Here is a 22,064-nt window from a genome sequence, read left to right on the forward strand (position 1 = left end):
GGACAGGTTCCCTAGGAAAGTAAAAGATCTGAGAAACCAAAGATAAGAAGAAAAGGAAGATGATGCATTCCTACAGTGCGGCACTGTGCTGCTGTTAATAAGAGAGCTGATAGACCAGAAAGATGCTTATAATATACAAGGTGCAGAAAAAGGTGCAGAATAGGGTCCTCTCACTGATATTTTTGTAAACGACACACACACACACACACACACACACACACACACACACACACACACCACCCCAGAACCATCTGGAAGGATAGACTCCAAAGGGTTGGGGTTAGGAGTGATGGCTGGGAAGAGGCATGAGGGAGGGTTGTAAAGGGGTGTGTGTAGTGTAAATCTATACTTTTACTTTCTATTCATCTCCATATTATTTAAATTGATGACAACAATAATGTATTAATTTTTTAAGATAAAGACACTTCTACTGACAAATAATAAAAGTAAATATTAAAAGGGGAAGCATAAAAACCCACCCTGGGTCCTGGGAATTCTATGCAGGGTAGCAGGGTAGATACCTGGTAACGCTATCTTTTGGCTCTTCCCGGTTGATGTCCACCATCCCCTCACCCTCCCACAGCCCTCCATTCCAGTGGCAGGCTCTTAACTGGTCAGCCTACTCCCTTTCAGTCATCATGTGTTACACACAATTTTCTGGGTTTTAGAAGATGGATTTGAGAGGTGCTGGCTCCAACTGACATAAGAAATGACAGGTCACATGAGAGGGAAAAATTGTCCAAAGTGCCATTCGGTGGTGGTGCTGGTGGTGGAGGTGGGTGACGGGGATGGCATTGGAGTTCAAAGGCTCTGACTTCCCCAGTGTCTATGTGTTGCTCTTCTGGAAGCTTAGAAATGGAATCTGACAGTCCAAGCCCTGAAGAAAAACAATAGTGCTTTGTGGTAAGGACCTTACTGCAAAAATCTGAAAGCCTAGGGGTAGGAGGTCTGCTTATAACGTTATGTGCAGAACTGTTCCCTCCAATTAGGAGCTGATAACTCAGCAAACATATGACCTGAGCGACTGGCAGAAGGTGAAATGTCATGCCGTAGGGTGGAATTGTTTGGCCACTCTGTGCTTCCTTTTATTTATGTTTTTTTAGATCTTTGCTGTTTATAAACAGCATAATGGCATGGTTCAGAGCATGAGCTAAGGAGACAGAAAACCCACGTGGGATTTCTAGCTTCACTACCTTTTTAAGCCTCAGTTTCCTCTTCTCTGAAATGGGAATAATATTACTTATATAATATGTAATATTTATATAATATAGATAATATTTACATAATGCAAATATAAAATTATAATATTCTATATATAAACATAATACAGACCAGGCACTGTGGCTCATGGCTGTAATCCCAGCATTTTGGGAGGCTGAGGCGGGCAGATCACCTGAGGTCAGGAGTCGGAGACCAGCCTGGCCAACATGGCGAAACCCCGCCTCTACTAAAAATACAAAAAATAGCTGGGCATGGTGGCAGGCACCAGCTACTTGGGAGGCTGAGGCGGGAGAATCGCTCAAACCCAGAAGGCAGAGGTTGCAGTGAGCTGTGATCACACCACTGCACTCCAACCTGGGTGACAGAGCAAGATTCTGTCTCAAAAAAAAAAAAGTATATATATATATATATAGAGAGAGAGAGAGAGAGAGAGTATATAATATAATAATATAACAATTATAATATATAATACATAATTTTATATTATATAATATATAATTATATATTATATAATATATAATTTATATAATATATAATTATCTTAATTATATAAAATATATGATTAATATATTAATATTGATATATAATTATATAATATGACATAATTATATATTATATATAAGATTATATAATATATAATATGTAATATAATAATAGTACTTACCTTACAGAGGTGTTGGTGAGAATTAAATTAGCTAATACAGGAAAAGCCCTTAGCTCTGAACCTGACACACACGGTAAGTGGTATATAACTAACAACAACAAGATCTAAGAAGGTGGTAAACTGTACCTTACAAATAAGAATAAGGAAGGTGACTGAGTTAAGTGGCTCATCAACACTGACATACCTACTAGTTTACACATCTCAAATCGAAATCTGAATCTTGGCCTGCAGAATGATAGGTCCTCCAGAAGACCTGTGTCCACCAAAATCCTACATGGTTGATCAATTACTTCATTAAAAAATTATCGCCTTCAGGCCGGGCACAGTGGCTCACACCTGTAATCCCAGCACTTTGGGAGGCCAAGGCAGGTGGATCACAAGGTCAGAAGATCGAGACCACCCTGGCTGACACGGTGAAACCCCATCTCTACTAAAAATGCAAAAAATTAGCCGGGCGTGGTGGCGGGCACCTGTAGTCCCAGCTACTCTGGAGGCTGAGGCAGGAAAATGGAGTGACCCCGGGAGGCGGAGCTTGCAGTGAGCCCAGATCACGCCAGTGAACTCCAGCCTGGGTGACAGAGCGAGACTCTGTCTCAAAAAAAAAAAAAAAAAAAAAATTATCGCCTTCATCTAAAATCATTTAATAAGGCCCTTTTTACCTACCTACATATGCCCTACTGCTAGCCGCTATACAGATTGAAACAGATGAAATTCTTTCCTTCCATTCATCCGGAGCCTAGTCACCTTTATGTTTTTAACTTTTATTATCATTCAAATGATTTTGGCAATTTCATCGTATACTACATCCTTTCCAAGGCATGCAACCTGACCATAAAATAGAAAATTAATGCTTCAATAACAATAATTTATACAGAAAATTTTCCCGAAAATAACATGTAGACTATTTTCCTCGGCCTTTGTATTCAAACAAAGATGAAAGAACTAAGATGTTAAAAAGCTAAGCTGTTATTCTTTATCTATTCTTGTTTCAATTACTTTTTCTATGACAAAATAGAGTTGTCTTATTGAGACTGCAATTCAGAATTCCAAGTTCTAGTCTTACCGAAACTTGTCAAATCAAAGAGTTTGAAAGTTATTTTGTGCTTTGTAATAAATTTAATTTGCAATCTATTTTGCTTAATTTAAATATTTCTGCATCAGTAGTTACAGAACCATTTCCTTCACTGCATTTTTAAATTTTATTTTTAATTGACATAATTATACATATTTATAGATACAGTGTGGTATATTGATACATGTAAACAATGTGTAATAATCAAATCAGGGTAATTAGCACATTCATCACCTCAAACATTTATCATTTCTTTGTATTGGGAACATCCAAAATTGTCTCTTCTGGCTATTTGAAAATATATAATAAGTAATTGTTAACTGTTATCACCCTACAGTGCTATAGAACACTAGGACTTATTCCTCCCGTCTAGCTGTAATTTTTTTTTTTTTTTTTTTGAGACAGAGATCTCATTCTGTCACCCAGGTTGGAGTGCAGTGGCATAATCTCAGCTCGCTGCAACCTCCACCTGCCAGGTTCAAGCGATTCTCCTGCCTCAGCCTCCCGAGTAGGTGGCATTACAGGCGCCCATCACAGTGCCCAGCTAATTTCTGTATTTTTAGTAGAGAAGGAGTTTCACCATTTTGGTCAGGTTGGTCTTAAACTCCTGACCTCAAGTGATCCACCCACCTCGGCCTCACAAAGTACTGGAATTATATGCGTGAGCCACCACACCCTGCCTAGCTGTAATTTTTTTATCCATTAACCAACCTCTCTCTATTCCCTTTACCCATTACCCTTCCCAGCTTCTAAGAACCACTCTTCTACTCAACACTTGTATGAAGTCAACTTTTTTACCTCCCACATATGAATGAGAACATGTGGTATTGATATTTCTGTGTCTGGCTTATTTCACTTACATAATGTCCTCCAAGCTTATCTATGTGGCCACAAATGACAGGATTTCATTCTTTCTTTTATGGCTGAATAGTATTCCATTGTGTATTTATAGCACATTTTGTTTATCCATTCATTCCTTGATGGACACTTAGGTTGATTCCACATCTTTTTTTTTTTTTTGAGACAGACTCTTGCTCTTGTGCCCAGGCTGGAGTGCAGTGGCGCCATCTGGGCTCACTGCAAGCTCCACCTCCTGGGTTCACGCCATTGTCCTGCCTCAGCCTCCCCAGTAGCTGGGACTACAGGCACCCCGCCACCGTGCCCGGCTAATTTTTTTTTGTATTTTTAGTAGAGACGGGGTTTCACCGTGTTAGCCAGGATGGTCTCAATCTCCTGACCTTGTGATCCGCCCGCCTCGGCCTCTCAAAGTGCTGGAATTACAGGCATGAGCCACCACGCCCGGCCTGATTCCATATCTTAGCTCTTATGAATAGTGCTGCAATTAACATAGGAGTACAGATGCCTTTTTGACGTACTGATTTCCTTTCCTTTGGATTAATACTCCAGTGAGATTGCTGGATCACATGGTAATTCTATTTGTAGTTTTTTAAGGAACCTCCATATCATTCTCTATGATGGCTATACCAGTTTACATTCCTGACAACTGTTTATAAGAATTCCCTTTTCTACGCACCCTCGCTAGCATTTGTTGTTTTTTGTCTTTTTGATAATAGTCACTTGAACTGGAAGAGAAGATACTTCATTGTGGTTTTATTTTTTTGAGACAGCGTCTCGCTCTGTCACCCAGGATAGAGTGCAGTGGCAAGATCTTGGCCCACTACAACCTCCGCCTCTCAGATTCAAGCAATTCTCCTTGCCTCAACCTCCCAGGTGCCTCAACAGGCACCTGCCACCATGCCTGCTAATTTTTGTATTTTTAGCATTTTTAATAGAGACAGGGTTTCGCCACGTTGGCCAGGCTGGTCTTGAACCCCTGACCTCAGGTGATCCGCTCACCTCAGCTTCCCAAAGTGCTGGAATTACGGGCATGAGCCACCAAGCCCAGCTTTCATTGTGGTTTTAATTTGCATTTCCCTGATGATTAGTGATGTTGAGCATTTTTTCTTTATTATTATACTTTTTTTCCTGAGACAGAGTCTCACTCTATGGCCAGGCTAGACTGCAGTGGCATGATGTCAGCTCACTGCAGCCACCAACTCCTGGGTTCAGGCAATTCTCCTGCCTCAGCCTCCCGAGTAGCTGGGACTACAGGTGCATGCCACCACGCACACCTGGCTAATTTTTTGTATTTTTTAGTAGAGACAGGTTTTCACCATGTTGGCCAGGATGGTCTTGATCTCCTGAGCTTGTGATCCGCCTGCTTTGGCCTCCCAAAGTGCTGGGATTACAGGTGTGCGCCACCGCGCCCGGCCTTTTTTTTTTTTTTTTGATACGGAGTCGCTTTGTCGCGCAGGCTGGAGTACAGTGGCGCAATCTTGGCACCACTGCCTCCTGGGTTCAAGTGATTCTCTCTCTCAGCCTCACAAATAACTAGGATTACAGGTGCACACCACCACATCCGGCTAATTTTTGTATTTTTAGTGGAGACAGGGTTTCGCCATGTTGGCCAGGCTGGTCTTGAACTCCTGACCTGAGTTGATCTGCCTGCCTCAGTCTCCCAAAGTACTGGGATTATTACAGGCATGAGCCATTTGTCTGTCTTCTTTTGAGAAATGTGCATTCAGATTATGAGCCCATTTTTAATCTGATTATTTGGTTTGTTATTAAGTACTTCGTATATTCTAGATACTAACCCTTTGTCAGATGAATAGTTTGCAGATATTTTCTCTCATTCTGCAGATTACGTCTTTACTCATGACTGCTTCCCTTGCTGTGCAGAACCTTTTTAGTTTGATATTATCCCATTTGCCTCTTTTTGCTTTCGTTGCCTGTGCTCTTGAGGTCTTACCCATAAAATCTTTGCCCAGATCTGAAGCATTTTCCCTGTTTTCTTCTAGTAATTTCATAATTTCAGTTCTTACATTTAAGTTTTTAATCCAGTTTGAATCTATTTTTGTGTATGGTGAAAGATAGGGGTCTAGTTTCATTTTTCATTCATTTTTCTGCATATGGATATCCAATTTTCCCAACACCACCTTTGAATCTCTCCCAAGCCCTTTGAAACAGCAATTCTTTTTTTTTTTTTTTTTTTTTTTAAAACTTTGTCCTCCTTCTCCAATCTAGTTAAGAGAAGGAAACTTTCTGGGGATATGAGGTTTAAACTGATGGACCATTAACAGCATAACAAAGCAAAAGGAATTTTCCGGGTCACCAGCCAACAACTTTAGAGTAGTATTTAAAATTCACTTGCTTAGTGGGGAGGGAAAGCACTTGTTCAGGAGAGGGTGGGGGAAGGATTTCTCCCAGCTGATGGGGAACTGGAGAATGCCCTCTTTCTGGCCAGCAAAATCAGTAAACATCGTAACATAGGGCTTGGTTTGTGTGCGGATCTTTTATCCTTGTAGATACAGATTACAACGCAGATTTTAGAAAGAAAATGTCTGCTGAAACCATAAATAAAAAGTTTCTTTGGCTTCAGATTTAGGGAACACCTGGATCCCTGCTCTGGCTTCAACCATGATTTGCTAGAATATAACATACCCATAAATTTCTTCTGAGCCCACTGAACACACACACAGACACACATACACACACACAGACATACACACACACATTTATACAGATATTGCCTTATTCCAGCTGTGGCAGCGTTTAGCAGAAGAAGAACGTTGGCCATATTGTCTTTCCCCCACCTCATTTTGCATTTCTAAAATGTATTTGCTGGCAGTCTGGAAAGTGAAAAGCAGCTTTAGCAATTAAGTGGTAAGCAGAGCTGTTCTAGCAGAAATGTTCTAGGGATCACCTTTGCTCCTGAAGGAAGAATGACCAATAGAGTCTTGCTGAAATTCGGTAAGAATTTCACATCCCTATCATACCCCTGCCCCACTGTATTGCTCCAGGACCTTCCATAAACCTATGACCACTTACATAGACCTTAAAATTCCTATAACGTCTTGATCCCAGGATTTTCTGGGGCCCTGCCAAATTGCAGAAGGCTGTTTAACTAGTGTTATACACATTTTAAGGTCTTTCTAGTATAGTGGCTTCTAGACTTTTAAAAAAGCAGCAGAAGCGTTTTAAAGGAATGCAAAATATGAAAACGAGATTAAAACTATTGTTTCTGGTTGAAGCCAATCACAATGTTGCTCAAAAGGGGTCCTAGGAAACAAATCACAATTTTAGAATATCATTCTTTTTTTTTTTTTTTTTTTTTTTTTTGAGACAGAGTTTTGCTCTTGTTGCCCAGGCTGGAGTGCAGTGGCGTGATCTCGGTTCACTGCAACCTCTGCCTCTCAGGTTCAAGCAATTCTCCTGCCTCAGCCTCCCAATAGTTGGGATTACAGGCATGTGTCATCACACCTGGCTAATTTTGTATTTTTAGTAGAGATGGGGTTTCTCCATGTTGGCCAGGCTAGTCTCGAACTGCTGACCTCAGGTGATCCGCCCACCTCAGCCTCCCAAAGTGCTGGGATTACAGGTGTGAGCCACCGTGCCCGGCCTAGAATATCATTCTATTATGACTTTAAGTAATTTTGGCATTTAATGGAGTTCAAACTCCTTACTATGCCTATACAACACTTTTGATCTAGCTCCTGCCTACCTGAGCTCACGCAGTTATTCTCAAGTTGTTTACTCCTTGGTTTTGTTGGTACAAATCTTCTACTAGCTTCCTGGAAAGAGATACACAGAAGTAAATATTGGCTCACTGCAACCTCCAACCCCCAAGGTTCAAGCAATTCTCCTGCCTCAGCCTTCCCAGTAGCTGGGATTATAGGGACGCATCACCACACCTGGCTAATTTTTGTATTTTTAGTGGAGACGGGGGTTTCACCATGTTGGCTAGGCTGGTCTCAAACTCCTGACCTCAGGTGATCTGCCCATCTTGGCCTCCCAAAGTGCTGAGATTACAGACGTGAGCCACTGCACCCTGCCTGTTTTCATATTCTGATTGACAGTTTTACTAGGTATAAAATTCTAGATTTTTTTAGCTTCATTTTTTTGTTGTTGCTACATTAATAAATGTACATATTTTCAGGGTACATGTGATAATTTCATGTATTCATATAATCAGGTCAGGGTAATTGGGATATCCATCATCTTAAATACTGATATTTTCTTTTTACTTAGAACATTCGATTATTTTCTTCTAGCTATCTTGAAATGTACAATTGGTTGATGTTAGCTATAGTAATCCTACTGATCTATTGAACACCAAGTCTTATTTCTTCCAAGTATATATTTGTCCCCATTAATCAACCACTCTTTATTTCCTACTCTCCCCTACCATTCCCAGCCTCTAAATTATAAATTGTTCCTTGACACCACCACCTGTGTTCCTCGATAAGCCTAGGCCTCTCCAGTGTCCAGGTCTTTAAACTAGAAGGGTTTTTTTCCCCCCGCAATTGAACACATATCCCCATCCTCACCCTTATACCTGTGTAGCTAACACTTCATTATTCTTATCAGGGAAACTTCCCTTCCTGCCACCTCTCCTTCCAAGGCTAGGTGGATATGCCTCCTAGGAGATCACACAACACCTGGCGCTTATCCTTTTCATATGCTCATTTGTCATATCATTACCACCTGTTAACTTGTCTGTGTCCTCCACTCAATTGTGAGCAGACAGCTGAAAATTCACAGCCATAGTGCCACTCAATAAATATTTATAGAACAAATAGATCAATCGTCACAATAGTATTTTTTATTAAAAGATACAATCTATAATAAAATGTTTGACAAATGCCCTTACCAGTTGATGCATGCTCCAGACTGTAAGGTAGAGAATAGGGTTTAGGGGGAAAAATGTCACTTTGATATTAGGAACATAGAAAGAGTTCTTGTGAATTCTTTTTCTAGTCTTTACCATCTTGGGAAGAAAGGGGGTTTGGAATGAAAATTGAATTCATCAGCCAGGCGTGGTGGCTCACGCCTATAATCCCAGCACTTTGAGAGGCTGAGGTGGGCATATCACGAGGTCAGGAGATCGAGACCATCCTGGCCAACATGGTGAAACCCCGTATCTACTGAAAATACAAAAATTAGCTGGGCGTGTTGGCGCACATCTGTAGTCCCAGCTACTCGGGAGGCTGAGTCAGGAGTATCACTTAAACCCGGGAGGTGGAGGTTGCAGTGAGCCAAGATCACATACCTGGAGATTCTCACACCTCCAGCAGATCTCCCCAACTTTAAACTCCTGACCTCAGGTGATCCATCCACCTCGGCCTCCCAAAGTGCTGGGATTACAGGCATGAGCCACGGCACCCGGCCTTGGCTATTATTATAATAGACAATTCAATCCCTGTTTTTGGAGCTGAACTTTGGCCTCGACTTTGTTTTATTCTTTCTGTCACTGATCAGCTTTGCAAATAGTGATTTCCTGCCAGTCCCTGCCTCTGTGACCACCCTTGATTGTTCGAAGTATAGCTCTGCAAGCAGTGGCTAGGGACAGTTTCCAACATACAAGTTCATCTCGGATCCCACTTCATCATTCTTCCTGCCCCCAGCACTCCTAGATGCTATGCTGAATAGTTTTGGTACCTTTGGTTTGCGAGCCTTCTTAAACCTTTCTTTCTTCTACTTTATTATTATCGCTGTATTATAAAAGCAATAGATGCTCATTACTTTAAAAAATTTAAAAGTACAGAAGAGTGTAAAGTGAAGAGTAAATGTCTCACTCCCCACCCAAACCCCCATTCCTACTCTGGAAGTAAGCCAATTCAAGTTAATGGTTTCTCATGTGCATTTCCAGAAATCACCCATGGCTACACAGAAGCATGTACACACTTCTGCATATACACATATGCACTGTTCTGTGTCTTGCTTTATTCTCTTAACAGTCTTGAACACCTTCTTGTATCCACACCTAATAGATCCACCACACACTGCTTAATGACAACACAGCTTTCCTTTGTAGTGATCAGCCATTGTTGATTTCCTCCCTCCCCTACAGGTGGACACTTGGTTGTTACTACTAAAACATTACAATAAACATTCTTGTATACAAATCTCTGTGGACTCCTTCAGTTTTAAAATTATTTGATTGCCAAATTAGACCAGAATGACCAGAAGCATTTCTTTAAATGTGGTTCCACCTCCGGAGTTTTCCACCTATACACAGTGTTCAGTCCCTGGGCCCACTGACTCACTCACTGGTCAGCAGCACAGCCACCTACGTCCTCATCTCAAAATAGAAGAAAGGTCACGGGATGCTTCCTCATGATCCCACTCAATAGGTGTTCACAGAAGCCACATATCTCCCTTTCTCTGGAACCACAGGGGAAATCCTGGGCATTTGGGAATCGAATTTCAGAAACCGGTTGTGCTCTCAAGTACCCTTGAGGAAACCCCAGAGAAGGAAGGAAACGCGTTTTTGGTTCCTGAGACATAATCCCAGGTGTTTTGAGTGGTGCTGGGATGGGTGTGAGTGACAGCAAGGACAGTAGCTGAAATGGACTTCAGGCAGTGGCTGGGAGGAGGTGAACACAGGCCTCTCATCAGCAGTGACGCGGCACTATTGTCCCGGCCCACATCCGTCCTCAGTGCCTGTCCTTTCTCAGGCCAAGGACAGGATGGGCAGGCAGGAACTGGGACTGCTTATCCCCAGCTCGTCCTGACTCATCCACAACTCCAAGCAGCCACTGACTGCCCTGGGAGAAGCCTTAGGGGCCTGGGTGAAGACAGAGCTGGAAAAGGTGCCCCTGGGCTGTGTCCAACTGGCTTACTGATCATTCTGTGACCTGCAGTGAGTTTCCGAACCACCCTAAGCTTCAGTTAGCCCATTTCTCCATTGGTATAAAAGCCACACCAACAGCCCCCGTCTTAGACTGACTGTCCTTGAGAGCAGGATGTACACCAAGTGCTTAGCACAGGACATGGTGTTACATAAGCAGTCAATAAATATTTGATATTTGCTTCACTGATGTTTCCCTCTGGCCTAGCCTAGCATACAACTTAGAGTAGGTGCTTAATTAGAATTTTTTTTTTTTTTTTTAATAAATGACTGAATGAACAACCTCTTTCTTTCTGGAGGGCAGACAGGAAAATTGCAAAATGGCCCCCAAGGCCTCTCTAACTTCCCATGTCACCCCATTCTTTTCTTTATGGCTGTGGCAGATTAGTGACAATGTGGTTTGGTTTGTTTTTCTCTCAGTTCTTTCTTCTTTGCCTCCCTCCTCCTCCTCCTCCTCCTCCTCCTCCCCGCCCCCCCCCCCCCGCCCCCCGGCTTCCCAGGAGAAAAGATATTCTATTCTTCCCGGCTCATCCTCAAGACCCAGTTGCATATGATGAATAGTAAGTTCAGGGTCAGGGTCCTAGAATGCAGCCTTCACCTCAGAGTTTCTAAGGAGAAACCAAGTCCCAGAGCCATGGAATATTAGAGGAGTGAGGAAAAGAAGTGCATTGTATTCACTTAGTGAACCGCTACAGAGTATCTCCCGCTTCGACTTCGGCCTCCCCTGTGCTCCTCACCACGCTGGCCTGGCCTCTGCCTCTGCTGGGATGGCTTCCTCGTAGGTAATCCTTAGCGAGTGCCCATTGCTAAGCCCTTCTTTCCTCCATTCTTACCCCTCACAACCTCTCTACAACACTGAACACTTGATATCCCTCTCCTAGCACCTTTCTCCTCCTTCAGCTTCTCTGGGGGACTCCCACTTTTTTTTTTTGAGACAGAGTCTCGCTCTGTCGCCCAGGCTGGAGGGCAATGGCGCGATCTCGGCTCACTGCAACCTCTGCCTCCTTAGTTCAAGCAATTCTCCTGCCTCAGCCTCCTGAGCAGCTGGGATTACAGGCACCCGCCACCACGCCCGGCTAATTTTTTGTATTTTCAGTAGAGACGGGGTTTCACTATGTTGGCCAGGCTGGTCTTGAACTCCTGACCTCATGATCCGCCCACCTCAGCCTCCCAAAGTGCTGGGATTACAGGCGTGAGCCACTGTGGGATCCCCTTTTTTATCATCCTCCCCACTACCCTCTCAGTTTCTGCTTCTTGTCTCCTGTTATGAGCTGAACTGCATTCCACCCAATTAATATGTTGAAGTTCTAGCCGCCACCAACTCAGAATAGGACCATATTTGGAGATAGATCTTTAAAGAAGTAACTATGTTAAAATGAGGTCACCAGGGTGAGCCCTAACCCAATATGACTAGTGTCCTAATAGTAACAAGAGAAAATTAGGACACAGAGCAAGGGGAGTCCATGTGAAGACACAGGGAGAAGACAGCCATCCCCAAGCCAAGAAGTGCAGTCTCAGAAGACACCAATCCTGTCAACACCTTCATCTCAGACTTCTTGCCTCCAGAATTGAGAGAAAATACATTTCTGTTGTTGAAGCCACCCAGCCTGTGGTACTTTGTTATGGCAGCCCTAGTATTAAATGTGGATTTGAACCCCATATGATCTAGCCTCAAATTTTTTTTTTTTTTTTTTTTTTGAGACAAAGTCTCACTCTGTCATCCAGGCCGAAGTACAGTGACATGATCTCAGCTCACTGCAACATCCGCCTCCCAGATTCAAGCGATTCTCCTGCCTCAGCCTCCCAAGTAGCTGAGATTACAGGCACGTGCCATCACGCCCAGCTAATTTTTGTATTTTTAGTAAAGATGGGGTTTCTCCCTGTTGGCAGGCTGGTCTTGAACTCCTGACCTCAGGTGATCTGCCTGCCTTGGCCTTCCAAAGTGCTGGGATTACAGGCGTGAGCCACCATGCCCGGCCTCAAAACTCTTATACTACATCATTCTACTCCTCTTTCTCTCTGCAAAATGTAAAGGAATTTGTTCAGTTTCTGATAGTATGGTAGCCATACTATCAGATGGCCTTCCGATTAAAAAAAAAAAACAGACAAACATTGAATGAAATCTCTTCTTTTTTTTTTTTTCAAAAATGCATTGCTGAACTGGCGGAAAAGTAAGGAATATTCAGAGACCAACAAAAGAAATGAAAAAGGGAATTCTGAAACGTAAGTGAGCGCACAAGACAGCTTTAGATTGAGGATGTCTGCTACAACTTGATGACTTGAAGCTTCCATTTTGATTAACACAGGAGGTGAGGGGGACAGGAGATAAAGTTCCTTGCACAAGGAGCTCTGCTGCCCAGGCTGGTCGTGAAGTACTGGGCTCAAGCAATCCTCCTGCCTCAGGCTTCCCAAAGTGCTGGGATTATAGGTGTGAGCCACTGTGGCTAGTAGGAGTTCCTAGTAGGAATAAACCCCAGTAAATATAGCTGTTAAAAGTAAATATAGGCCAAGGTGGGTGGATCACTTGAGGTCAGGAGCTCGAGACCAGCCTGGCCAATGTGGTGAAACCCTGTCTCTACTAAAAATACAAAAATTACAATGGGTCATGCCTGTAATCCTAGCACTTTGGGAGGCTGAGGCAGGTGGATCACAAGGTCAGGAGTTTGAGACAGCCTGGACAACATGGTGAAACCCCGTCCTTACTAAAAATGGGTGTGATGGCACACGCCTATAATCCCAGCTACTTGGGAGGCTGAGGCAGGAGAATCGCTTGAACTTGGGAAGCGGAGGTTGCAGTGAGCTGAAATTATGCCATTGCACTCTAGCCTGGGTGACAGAGCGAGAATCTGTCTCAAAAAAAATAAAAAATAAAAAAATATTAGTCAGGCGTGGTGACACACCCCTGTAATTGCAGCTACTCAGGAGGCTGAGGCACGCGAATCTCTTGAACCCGGAAGGTGGAGGTTGCGGTGAGCCAAGATCACCGATTTCAACCCATACCTCAAAGAAATGCCCACAAAGTTTCAAGAAACTTGAGCCTAAAGTTAAAATCACAAAACACACAGGAAATAAGGCACCATGAGTGAGAACCAACAAAAACAACAGATAGCATCATCAGACCCACAAAAATATGAGACATAGAAATGATCAAGCACAGAATATAAATAGGTATATTTACTATATTTCAAGAAGTAAATGTGAGGCTTAAATACATGAGCCAGGAGCAAAAGGCTGTAAAATAACTAAGCCAATTTGGAAAAAAACAAAACAAACAAAAAAACCTAGCGTGGTTTAAATAGCAGACTAACAGACTAAACACTTTTTGTTTTTTGTTTTTTTGAGACAAGGTCTTACTCTGTTGTTGCCCAGGCTGGAGTGCAGTGGTGTGACCATGGCTTGCTGCAGCCTTACCTCCTAGGCTCAAGCAATCCTCCCATCTCAGCCTCCTGAGTAGCTGGAAGCACAAGGGCATGCCACCATGACTGGTTAATTTTTTAATTTTTTGTAGAGATGGGGGTCTCGCTATGTTGCTCAAGCTGGTCTTGAACTCCTGGGCTCAAGCAATCCTCCTGCCTCAGCTTCCCAAAGTACTGGGATTACAGGGTAAGCCACCAGGCCCAGCCTAAACACTGTTAAAGGCAGAATTCATTTGCTGGAAGATGGATCTGCAGAAATCTAGAACGTGACCCAGAGACACAAAGAGATTAAAAAAATACAAAGAGCAACATATGTGACATTGGAAGAGAAAATGAGAGTTCCAATACATATTTGTATTTAATAAAGAAAAGAATGAGGAAGAGGAAGTATTTATATAGAATAGGACAGAGACTAGAGTGAGGTAAGTGATATGTGTAGACTACAAAATTTAATGTAGACACTCACTCTCAGGGCCAGCCTTATATTTACATAAGCTCCATAATGAGCACATCCTTAAATTTTGTGCCCTAGGTTCACAATAGTTATGGCCTTGAGAATTTTTACAAATTGTTGTAAAACACCAAACTCTGGGTCCAGAAATTCCAGGGGTCCAGGATAAAGAAAAAAAATCACATTCAGGTATATTACAATGAAACAGCAGAGGGCCTGGGACAAATACACATCACTTTTGTTTTCTTCGATATTTTTTTTTAGATAAGATCTTGCTTTGGCCGGGTGCGGTGGCTCACGCCTGTAATCCCAGCACTTTGCGAGGCAGAGGCGGGCGGATCACGAGGTCAGGAGATCGAGACCATCCTGGCAAACATGGTGAAACCCCGTCTCTACTAAAAATACAAAAAAAAAAAAAAAAAAAAAAAGATCTTGCTTTGTCCCTCAGGCTGGACTGCAGTGATGGGATCGCAGTTCACTGCAGCCTCAAACTCCTGGGCTCAAGGAATCCTCCCACCTCAGCCTCTTTTTTTTTTTTTTTGGGCAGAGTCTGGTTCTATTGCCCAGGCTGGAGTGCACTGGCATGATCTCAGCTCACCGCAACCTCTGCCTCCTGGGTTCAAGTGATTCTCCTGCCTCAGCCTCCTGAGTAGCTGGGATTACAGGTACCCACCACCACGCCCAGCTAATTTTTCTATTTTTAGTAGAGATGGGGTTTCACCATGTTGGCCAGGCTGGTCTCGAACTCCTGACCTCAGGTGATCCACCCACCTCAGCCTGCCAATGTTCTGGGATTACAGGCGTGAGCCACCGTGCCTGGCCCACCTCAGCCTCTTGAGTAGTTGGGACCACAGATGCATCCCACTATGCCCAGTCAATTTTTATTTTATTTATTTACTTATTCATTTTTTATTTTTTAAATTTATTTTTATTATTATTTTTTGAAATGGAGTCTCACTCTTGCTCCCAGGCTGGAGTGCAGTGGCGCGATTTCGGCTCACTGCAAGCTCCACCTCCCGGGTTCAGCCATTCTCCTGCCTCAGCCTCCAGAGTAACTGGGACTACAGGTGCCTGCCACCACGCCCAGCTGATTTTTTTTTTTGTATTTTTAGTAGAGATGGGGTTTCACCATGCTAGCCAGGATGGTCTCGATCTCCTGACGTCGTGATCTGCCCGCCTCGGCCTCCCAAAGTGCTGGGATTACAGGCGTGAGCCACGGCGCCCGGCCAATTTTTATTTTTTGTAGAAACAGGGTCTTGCTATGCTGCCCAGGCTGGTCTGGAACTCCTAGGCTCAAGCAATCCTGCCTTGGCCTCCCAAAGTGCTAGGATTACAGCCGTGTGCCACTGTGCCTAGCCCAGGTCAATTTTTATTTTTATTTTATTTTTTTGAGATGGAGTCTCACTCTGTCACCCAGGCTGGAGTGTAGTGGCGTGATCTCAGCTTATTGCAACCTCCGCCTCCTGGGCTGAAGTGATCCTTTCTGCCTCAGCCTCCTGAGTAGCTGAGACTACAGGCAAGAGCCACCACAACCAGGCTAATTTTTTTTTTTTTTTTTTTTTGAGACCGAGTCTCGCTCTGTTACCCAGGCTGGACTGCAGTGGCACTCGGCTCACTGCAAGCTCTGCCTCCCAGGTTCATGCCATTCTCCTGCCTCAGCCTCCCAGTAGCTGCGACTACAGGCGCCCGCCACCACGCCCGGCTAATTTTTTTTTGTATTTTTAGTAGAGACGGGGTTTCACCGTGTTAGCCAGGATGGTCTCGATCACCTGACCTCGTGATCTGCCCACCTTGGCCTCCCAAAGTGCTGGGATTACAGGTGTGAGCCACCGCGCCCGGCCTAATTTTGGTATTTTTTGTAGAGATGGGGTTTCGCCATGTCATCCAGGCTGGTCTCAAACTCCTGGACCCAAGCAATCCTCCTACCTCAGCCTCCCAAAGTGCTGGGATTACAGGCGTGAGCCACTATGCCCAGAAAGATACAATTAGACTCACTACATACTTCTTAGTAGGCACAATGGAAGCTGGAATTCAGCAGAATGGTATTTTCCTCATTGTGCTGCAACACAACAACTAGCGACCAAGAATTCTATTCAAGAATTCAAATATGAAGATGAAATAAAGTCATTTTCAACCCAATAAAAACTGACAGAATTTACTAACAACAGGCTGTTACTAAAGGAAATTCTAAAGAATGAATTTCAGGCAGAAGGAAGTCAATCTTAGACATATGCTCTTATAACAATGAACAGTGAAAAAAGAGATTGGTAGTTCTGTGGGTTAATGTGAGCACCATTTGACTGTATAAAGAAACAATAATACTGTCTAATCTGGCCTAAGGGAAGAAAAAAAAGAATGAAAACACCGGACTACAGAATATAAACGTGTATATGTGTTGAGGTAAAGGGAGAGGGCAGAGATTGAAGTTAATGCAATTTAAGATCCTTGTATTCAGGTTTTATTTGTCTTGTTTTGTTTCGTTTTTTGGGGGGGGATGGAGTCTCGCTGTGTCACTCAGGCTGGAGTGCAGTGGTGCCATCTCAGCTCACTGGAACCTCCACCTCCTGGGCTCAAGCCATTCTCCTGCCTCAGCTTCCCAAGTAGCTGGGATTACAGGCACGCGCCACCACACCCAGCTAATTTTTGTATTTTTAGTACAGACAGGGTTTCAGCATGTTGGCCAGGCTGGTCTTGAACTCCTGACTTCAGGTGATCTTCCCTCGGCCTCCCAAAGTGCTGGGATTACAGGCATGAGCCACCACACCTGGCCAGGTTCTTGTATTCTTTAGGAGGATAGAAACTGTGATTAACTTTTGTTTTTTTTCCAGACGGGGTCTTACTCTGTCACCCAGGCTGAAGGGCAGTGGCATGATCTGGGCTCACTACAACCTCCACCTCCCAGGTTCAAGTGATTTTCCTGTCTCAGCCTTCTGAGTAGCTGGGACTACAGGTGCCTGCCACCACGCCCGGCTAATTTTTGTATTTTTAGTAGAGACAGGGTTTCACCAGGTTGGCCAGACTGGTCTCGAACTCCTGACCTCAAGTGATCTACCCACCTCGGCCTCTTAAAGTGCTAGGATTACAGGTGTGAGCCACCACCACGCCCGGCCTGTGATTAACTTTTTAAATCTCTAGAGGATCCACTAAAAGAAGAGATGGAGAGACTATAACTTCCTAGGCAATCAATGGGAAAAAAAGAGATGATTAAAAAAAAAAAGCCCAATCCATAAGAAGACAGGAAAGTAGAAAGAAACACAAAAATAAAACCAGGACAAAGAGAAGAAAATAAGATAGAAGGAAATCTGACTAATTTAATAATTTTCAATACTCATATTAATGCAAGCAATCTGAAATGTACTCCACTATATACCCCAAGAAGCTTATCCACTGTAGTGAAAATAGTGAAAAGACAAAGCTTGTCCAATTTGCTAGGAAACAAAATCCAGTAATACATGTGTATCACAAGCAAAACAAAGGAGTTAGGGTAAATGAGTGCTAAACTTTCCTCCTGCTTTTTTCCAGCCTATATAATTTCTCCATAAAGTCAAGCAGAACAAATTTGGTCATTTGAGGAGAGGTCATTTGATAAAGAAACTGTTTGCAAACATAATAGACATACTTTGCAGAGTGTAGGGAAACTACAGGGATGGTGCAGCACCCTGGAACCAGGAACAACAGGGTTCCACTATCACTCCTAGAACTGAAGGGGCAGCGTGGGGATGGGCAGTTACCAGAACCCATTGTGGTCCTTGCAAGCCATTCTTCACTCTGTGGCCAGAATGAGCTTTTCAAAATGCAAATTAGATCTTGTCACCCCCTAACACAAATACTTACACACATATCCACGGCTTCAAGTCCTTTAATAGTATCCCATTGTCCTCAAGGAGCATAAAAGTGCAGATCCTTGAGAGAGCCTCCAAAGCCTTTTATGATCTGTCCTCAGCATGGGCCCTGTCCCCCATATTTCTAGCTCTTCCTGGGACCAGGGTCCACCTCATTTTCAGCCCTGTAGTCACACTGGTCTTTTTGCATTTCCTTGGATTCACCGTGATCCCTCCAGCCTCAAGACCTTTGCATATGCTGTCTTCTGCCTGGAATATTTCTCACTCCACCTTCCAAACCCCGCCTAACACCACTCATCTTTTAGCTCTGAGCTGAAATGTCGCTTACTAGAGAAAGTTTTCCAAACTCTGTCTTCATTATATACCTTTAGAACATTACTGCCTCTCCTGCAGAAGACTTATTGCTGTTGTCATTTTCTACTTATATTTATGCAATTAATTTTTCTTTTTTTTAGAGACAAGGTCTTGCTCTGTCACCTAGGCTGGAGTGTAGTAGTACAATCACGGTTCCCTGCAGCCATGAACTTCTGGGCTCAAGGGATCCTCCTGCTTCAGCCTCCCAAGTAGGTGGGACTACAGGCGCACACCACCACACCTGGCTAATTTTTTAATTTTTTGTAGAGATAGGGTCTTGCTATGTTGCCCAGGCTGGTCCCAAAGTGCCAGGGTTAGAGGTGTGAACCACCACACCTGACCATATTTGTGCAATTATTTGATGCATGTACATCCCACTAGATTGGAAGCTCCATGAGGGTGAGAATGGCACCCTTTTTGCTCACTGCTATACAGTGGCTGGCACCTAGCAGAAGCTCAGTAAATACTGATGAATGAAGGAATGAAAAATCCTCACCAGGTGTAAAGCACTTTGTCCAGAAACAAATACTATATACCCCAAGAAACTTATCCCAGTTTCATTACACTGCTTGCATTCATTCATTCACATATATATTTTTTAAATTTACATTTATTTTGTAGAAACAAGGTCTTGCTATGTTGTCCAGGCTGGTTTTGAACCCCTAGGCTTAAGCGATCTTCCCACCTAGGCTTCACAAAGTTCTGGGATTGCAGGTGTGAGCCACTGTGCCCAGCCCATTCACATATTACTCACTTTCCATTTCTCTGGGTCAGAGAGAATTAAGGGCAGCTTCCTTCAAGGGCCTCTCTGAAACATCAAAACAGCCCCTGGGCTTTTAATGACATGAACATGGTGGGAGAACCTCCAAGTCAGCGATGGCTGATTGGCCAGGCATCCCAGCAAACCTGGTGGGCACTCAAGGTGGAGGACAGGGAGACTCTGCCCATCTGGGCCCGTCAGACCCAGAGCAAAGGCAGCTGGATTGAACAATCAATCAGGAGCCTTTCCAAGGGTCCTAAATGGTGGCTGGGGCCATAGGCAATGGCACCTAAGTGACTGAGTTCCAAGCATTTTGGCAAAGTGGGGCTGAAGGAGTTTAGTTGGTTCCAGATGATTGCTAACCATAGAGAAAACACTCTGCTTTAAAATTCACACTTGGGAAAAGGACCAAAAGCATTTCCTTTGATTAACAAAATCTGCATCCTGTTCTCTGATTTGATTGACTTTACACGTGGATGGTAATGACTATGCCTTGGCTTCCTATCCTTAAAGAAGATGAAGATTTTTAGGCTCTTCAAGGGCATCGATAATAACAATATAACAGTAGGCCAGGCACGGTGGCTCACACCTGTAATCCCAGCACTTTGGGAGGCCGAGGCGGGCAGATCACAAGGTCAGGAGATCGAGACCATCCTGGCTAACACGGTGAAACCCCGTCTCTACTAAAAATACAAAAAATTAGCTGGGCGTGTGTGGTGGCACGCGCCTGTAGTCCCACATATTCGGGAGGCTGAGGTGGAAGAATTGCTTGAACCAGGGAGGCAGAGGTGTTGTAGTGACTGCACTCCAGCCTGGGTGACAGAGCAAGACTCAGTCTAAAAAACAACAACAACAACAACAACAAAAAACAATAATAACAGTAGCAGCAACTAACATATACTGAACGTCACTCTGTGCCAGGCTCTGTGCTAAGTTATTGATTTTATATATATATATAAAATCTCTTAAATCTTTGTGGAAATCAGCTCATATCGGTCCCCTGCCGAAAACCATTCAGTGATTTTTCATCGATCTTAAAATGCAAACTATTAACCACGGCCTTCCAGGCCCTATGACCTGGCTCTGCCTATTTCTACTGCCTTTCTCAAACAGCCCTCTCCCTTGGCTAGTTAGCTCCAACAAAATCAACCTTCCTTCTGCTCCTTACATGCACCACACTTGTTTCTGCCTCAGGCCCTTGCACCAGCTAGCCCTTCTGTGTAAAGCACTGTTCCTTCATTTGAGTCTCAGCTCAGGCATCACCTTCCTGATTTCCCTACCACTCTCATCTCATTGCTTGACCACAGCCCCCTGATGCCTCCAGAGCATGTATCCCTATCTGAAATGATCGTAATTATTTGTCTAACTAGCATCCCTCTCCCCTAACTAGAATGCACATTCCATGAGAGCAAAGCCTTATCTGTCTTGTTCACTTCTGAATTCTCAGTGCCCGAAACAGAGCCCAGTAGGCATTCCATAAACATTTCTCAAATAAAGGAATGGGTGGAAGACCCAATGAGATGAGCGCTCCCGTATTTACACTATTTGATAGATAAAGGACCTGAAGCTTAGTGACATTAGGTGACTTGCCTGAAGTCACAGAGGTAGTAGATAGGTAGAGGAGATGAGTGAGAATCTAACCCAGGCCTAGCTGACTCCAAGACTTGTGCGCTTAATCACTACACAAACTGAGATTCATCCCATGAGTCGTGTCTCAAGGGATGGTCAGGCTGGTCTCAAACTCCCGACCTCAGGTGATCTGCCCACCTTGGCCTCCCAAAGTGCTGGGATTACAAGCGTGAGCCACCACGCCCAGTGGATGTTTAAATTTTATATGCTCCCCTCATTAGACTAAGCTATTTGAGAGCAAGGGATTCCTCTAACTCATTCATTGTTGTGTCCTTGGGGTCTAGCATGGTGCCTGGTATCTAGAAGGGGCTTAAATATTGGTTGAATGAATAAATGACCAAATGAAGTGGCATGAATGGAGGCCAGAGTAGTAAAGGTGGCCCAAAGCACAAATGTCAAGTCAGAAAGACAGGCCCAGCCCCCAACCCTCCCATGCAGTGTGAAAGCCAAGATCAGGCCTCCAGAAAGTCGCTGATCCAGATGAGTCCAGATGGGCGTTCCTTATCCCTGTGCTTCTCCTGAGGGTCCCATTCTTTTATACAAAGGACACAGACACTTATGAGATGTTTACTGAACCACCCTGTGGAGTTGGAATCATCATGCCCATTATATAAATAAAATTGAGGCTCTAAGTGATCAGTAACTTGCCTAAGATCTCTAAACAAACTAAGTGGCAGTACCCTGGGCCAAGTCCGTTTATGGAATTCCCAAAGCCAGAGTTTGCCAACCACTGTCACATCTGAGTGTTCAAGGTTACCAGGGAATTTCTGTGATTTGCAAGCAAGGACTAAGGGGGTTACTCCTGGCCACTGGTAGGTTGTGGTTCTGTTTTTTGGTTTTTTTTATTCTTCATATTCACTGCTCACAATGGCTGTTCTGGATTTAGCTCTCACATCTGAAATGGACAGTGTGCTTGCATTTAAATGTGAATTTCAACAAATGCAAATTTGAACTGTGCCATAGAA

The 22,064-nt window shown here is 43.7% G+C and overlaps 1 long non-coding RNA gene across 1 annotated transcript in view; it reads right to left on the minus strand.

Moving 5' to 3' along the window:
* Positions 1-22,064, minus strand: part of LOC101176252 — a 258,816-nt gene that overhangs the window by 231,169 nt on the left and 5,583 nt on the right. The window contains exons 2-3 of the long non-coding RNA XR_001115282.2: positions 7,519-7,588; positions 522-877 (exon numbers count right to left, since the gene is read on the minus strand). This is a non-coding gene — a long non-coding RNA (uncharacterized LOC101176252). The remainder of the gene's footprint in view (positions 1-521; positions 878-7,518; positions 7,589-22,064) is intronic.

The sequence above is a fragment of the Nomascus leucogenys genome, chromosome 2 (assembly GCF_006542625.1).
Source record: "Nomascus leucogenys isolate Asia chromosome 2, Asia_NLE_v1, whole genome shotgun sequence".
In the NCBI taxonomy this organism is placed as follows: domain Eukaryota; kingdom Metazoa; phylum Chordata; class Mammalia; order Primates; family Hylobatidae; genus Nomascus; species Nomascus leucogenys.